A 5,613-nucleotide genomic window follows, 5' to 3' on the forward strand; every position below is an offset into this window, starting at 1 on the left:
CTCAACCTGGAGCTGGGCTGCTGTGAGTCGCAGGCGACGTAGGCTGCAGCCCCTTCTGCAGTGGGTTGCCATGGGCTACTGTGTGTAGCCAGCAGCCAGCAGCCGCAGTGAGCGGCCGTCCAGAAGCCAGCGACTGATCTGTAGCACATACAGCGTGGGTACACTGGACAAAGGGATGATTCTTGTCCTGGGAGGGATGGAGCAGGACGACACAAACTTTCATCATGCACGCTAGTTAGAACATTGCCTAATTTAAAACTTATGAATTGTTTATTTCTGGAGTTTTCCATTTAATATTTTCTAACCTTGGTTGACCACGGGGTAACTAAATTCACAGAAGAGGAAACCTCAGATAAGGGGAGCTACTGGATTACTCTCAGGCAAAGCAGACTTGAAAGCAAGGAGAGTTATCAGAGATAAAGAACATTTCATAATGATAAAAAGGTCAATTAATCAAGAAGATATAAATATAAATATAGATGAATTCATTTCTTAACCCCCTTCACGTTGATCCCTGACTCTTCTGTGGTGTGTATTTAAACCAACAGATAGAGGGCGCTAGCGTTTCAAAATCAAGTAGGTCGTTCCCAAGATTCTCCAGAGGCATATTTCGCCACTGGGGATCTAGCCAGGACCAGCTATTTCTTTCCTCAAACATCAAAGCCTTGCAGTGCCTGCCCCCCCCCACTCTGCAGCTTCCCAAGAGATTCTGGAAATAATTGGGATCAAGGGATAAAAACAAACAAACAAAAAATGAAGCAGAGTTTTGGTCCAAAACACGAAAGGAAAACCACAAAATTGAAATCAATAAATGTTTAAAGAAATGACTACCAGATGAAATGTTACTTCAACTTCACTAAATGTTGGCTTTAGCATTTGTAAAAATGCCAATATAGCCCACAAAAATTTGCTAAGAGAGTGGGTCTTAGGCAGTCTCATCACAAAAATAATGGTAACTATGTGAGGTACTGGATGCGTTACATTAGTTAACTTGATTATGGTAACCATTTCACAATGTATGCATATGTCAAATCATCATCTTGTACATCCTAAATATATTCAATTTTATTTGTCAATTATACCTCAGTAAAACTGGAAAGGGGATCCCTCCTAAAAAAATTTTTAAAGAAATTCACAAGCAAAATAGACATCGTTATTGTTGTTTTAATTTAACTTTGCGGGTTATTTTTACACAGCAATTGATAACTGAAACAGCTGGGATGGAAATCGGCCTCCCCTGCAAAAAACATCAGAAACGCCAAGAAGGCTATCAGATATGCAGACTTGCATGCACTGACGTTAACCGTGATAAGTACCTTGAACTTTAAGCTAAGAACCCTATGAAGCCTCAGAATTATAAATCCATTTAAATAGAATTTATTGTATTCTTGCTTTCTGTAAATTAATATTTATAGTATATGGTTTATACAGTATTACATATTATCTCTGTGGTTGATGTACGTAATTTATGATTGTGACTATATGGCCCAAATGCTTTTACTTACAAAAGTCTGTGTTCAAAAGTATGAAATCATGGTGAGTTTTTTGAGGTGGAGGAGGGTACCATGGATTTGTAACAATGACCCAAAAGTGCCAAGGGAATTCTGCCGTTTCTAGGGCCCTTGCAGAAAGTTCTCCCCAGGATAAGTGCCTCAGAGATCAAAGTCTCTGACCACCCCAGGATCAGCAGAAATGGAGGAAAAGGAAAAAAGAAAGAACCAATGAGTGTCGCTTGCTTACCTCAAGAAGCCACATCTAGCAGTGGTTCCGTTTAGGGCAAACAGTTATTTGTCATCTGGTTCCCTAACAAGGCCCTCGAGGCCTCAACCCAGGGCACAGGGCTAAAGTTCCTTCCTGAGGGAGCACAGACTTACACCCCCATCACTCAAAGCCCCAAGCCCCATTTTCCATGAGATCCAGCTCACCCCTTAACAGGTATCCCCAGATCCAGAAAGCAGAAATATATGGGTCACCCTGGGCTTAGTGCCTGACATCATTAGTGCCAAGTTAGTGGGGAGAAAGGTTAACAAGTGGAAGCAGAAAGAAAGAGTAGGAGTTCTGGAGTCAACCAAACCTGTTGTGTGACCTTGGGCAAATGACTTTGCCTCTCTGAGTCCTGATTAGTTAATTTTCATATTGTATAACTGGGACCAGAAAGTCTTCATATATGTAAACCATGCTGGCTCCTATATCGTAATGTTTAATGAGAGTGGACTTTGGAACCAAAAGATCTGTGCAATTAGACCTCCCTGTGCCTCAGAGTCTTCCTCTAAAGAATAGGAGTAACGTTAAAATAAGTAGAAGAATGGAGAGGAAATTTTAGGTGCAAAGGTGGAGAAGTGTGTAAAAGGAATGTTGTATCGGGGGAGAAGAACACTTCTGTAATAGTTGGAGCTTGGGTTTCGTGAAGATGGGACAACTATGAGAGAAGAGGAGGAGCTGGGAGGCCACCAATGGCCGTAGGTTGATTTTTCTGCAGCCTCAAGTTGGGGATGATCAACACCTTCGCAGGATGCGTTTCCTAGTCCGGACGCTGGAGGGCGCTGGCATATCGCCGCGCCAGTAGGTTTTCCAAAAGTCTGAAAATGTTCAAGACCGGGAAGAAAATATTAAAAACTACACAGTCTGATGTCTGAAAACATAAAAGCAAGGCTGGAAAATCAAAATAAAACGTTTGAATGAAATGTCTTCTTATGCTACCATGATGTCAACTTCATTCATTGCTGGTTTTAACACTCACCCCAAATGTCATTACATTGGCAAGTTATCTGTGGGTTAGACGGTCTCCGTTTGCAAAAATTCCTGTGGATGCACAATAAGGAAATAAGTTTTCATGGCACCAAAATAATTTCAAAAGAAAAAGTATAATTATACTTTCTACTTTTCTTAAGCAGAGGAAGAAATAGGTATAATGTGGGTGCTTTTTAATATGTTTGTTACGAGGTAAGGCAGGCCCCCAGAGAAAGTAGGTGCCCAGGAATGACCCACACAGCCTCCTGCCTTAGCACCTGCTGTTGCTTTGACCGGAATCACTCTTCCCTTCCCAGTTTTGTCCACCAAACCCACATTCATCCTTCATGTCTCAGTTCAATGTCACCACCTCAGGGAAGCCTCCTCACACCGCAAATTGGAGCCCCCTTATCCTCTCTCTTAGCATCATGCGCTTCATAGACTATGTCATGTTATAACCACAAATTTATGATTTGTGCAAAGATTGGATTTCTGGGCATCTCCTCCACTCACCTGTGACCTAGGTGAGGGGTGAAATGCTTTCTTCACCCAGCCTAGGGCTTGGCACCTAGTAGGTACTCACTAACAATTGCATGCATGAAGGAGAGAGTGAATAAACGAACAGATGCCTGAGCATGTAGACCTGTTCTTGTACAATCTTCTCAGTCAATTCATAATTCATATATTCCTATGACAAAACTTTGAATACTGGCTCACACGGCCTTCTTTGAAATTCATGCTTATTGTTTCAGCCACAGTGCCTGTCCTCCTGCCGGTCCTCTGTGCCCAGCCCCAATGCTGAGTGGTGTTGGGGGAGCAGAGAAAGCTCAGTACAAGATGCTGTTCTTGAGAAGTTCCAGTCCAGGGTGGAAGCACATGTTTCAGGGTGGGCCAAAGTGAGGTTCCCAGGGTTGGTGAGCAGTGAAGGGAAAACATCCTGGAGAATTGCCTTGGACTTGGCCTGGAAAGCAGAGTATGAGCAATCACTAGTCTGGAAGGATGGGAGCATTTCTAGCAGAGAGGCTGCATATGCAAAGGTCCTGAGGCTTGAGAAAGCATGATTTTATGATAGAGAGGGCATGAGAACTGACTACAAGGTGGACTGGAAAGGTCAACTGCAGCTATGTTATAAATGACCCTGACGCCAAGCAAGAGAGGTTGGACCACATCCCACAGCAAAGGATAGACCAGCGTCAGCTGTTGTCAAAGTGGGGAAGGCAAGCTGTTACAATGAGAGTCAGACAGGGCTGCTGGGAGAAGAGTGGAGCAGGATGTGCACTGGGGGTGCCATTCACACAGACTTCAAGGAGAAGGGTGTTTACACACACACACACACACACACACACACACACAAGGGAATTATGTCATATAGTGGCACTTCATGTAAGGCGAAAACTGAAGAACATCCATTCACATTCATTTTTATCTTTCAAAAAATGTTTTAAGGAATAATAATTAGAGAATGGACAAAAGGCTTGTACATTTGAACATTTCATCAAAAAGGATATACAGAGCTCGCTCAAGAGTGTGAGTTCTGAGCAACAGCAGTTCGATGCCCGGCCCGAGCTGAGCTGCCGCTGAGCTGCCAACAGGTGGCAGGATGGCTCAGCTAAAATAATAAATAAATAAAAATAAAGGATCTACAGATGACAAACAAGCACATAAAAAATGTTCAATGTCATTAACCATTAGGGAAATTCAAATTAAAGCCATGATGAGATATCATGACACACCTATTAGAATGGCTAAAATAAAAACACTGACAATATCAAATGCTACCAAGCGTGCAGAGCAATTAGGACTCTCATATGTTATTGGTGGGGGTGCAAAATGATGTGGCCACTCTGAAAAACGGTTTGACGGTTTCTATAAGTTAAATTTACACTTCATATAACTCAGCAATCTCATGCCTAGAGAAATGGAAATGTGTGTGCATGAATATTCATTACAGCTTTATTTATAATAGTCAAAATCTGGAAACAATCCAAATCCCTTCAACTATGGACTGTCTAAAGAAACAGTAGTCCATCCATACAATGGAATACTGCTCAGCAGTTAAAAGGAATGAGCTATTGACACATGTGACAACCTGGATGGTTCTCAAGTGTCTTGTGCCAAGTATAAAAAGCCAGTCTCAAAAGGTAGTATACTATTGGGTTGTCGGAAAAGTCGTGACGTATTTTTTCCATATTTTTCATTGCAAAAATGCATCATGACTTTTCCAACAACCCAATATATGATATGATTCACAGAACATTCTCAAAATGACAGAAACATGGGGGTTATGTTAACCAGATTACGTTCGCCAGGAATTAAGGAAGTGGGGATGACTACAAAAAGGCAGCAAGAGGGACTATGGAGCAGTTCTGTGTCCTGATTGTGGAGGTTACACGAATCTACACAAGTGACAAAATTTCATAGAGCATTTCAAAGCAATTGAGTACATATAAAAATTGGTGAACTCCAATTAAAGTCTTCAGTTTATAGTATTGTGCCAAAGTCAGTGTCCTGGTTTATATAATTATACTATAAATATATAATTATTATAATATTTTATGCAAATATAAAATAGAATGATATATAAATATATTATATAATATATAATTATATATATTATATATAATTATATAATTGTAAGATGTTTTTATAAGGGGAGATTGAGTGGAGAATACACAGGACAGCTCTGTACTGTGTTTGCAACTTCCATGTGTGTCTAAAATTATTTCAAAATTAAACTTAAAAAAATTTTTTTTAACTTTTTATTGGGGAGCAGTGTGTTTTTTCCCAGGACACATCAGCTCCAAGTCAAGTTGTTGTCCTTCAATATTAGTTGTGGAGGGCGCAGCTCAGCTCCATGTCCAGCCACCATTTTCAATCTATTTG

This window comes from Hipposideros armiger, unplaced genomic scaffold, assembly GCF_001890085.2.
Source record: "Hipposideros armiger isolate ML-2016 unplaced genomic scaffold, ASM189008v1 scaffold_64, whole genome shotgun sequence".
NCBI classification, from domain to species: domain Eukaryota; kingdom Metazoa; phylum Chordata; class Mammalia; order Chiroptera; family Hipposideridae; genus Hipposideros; species Hipposideros armiger.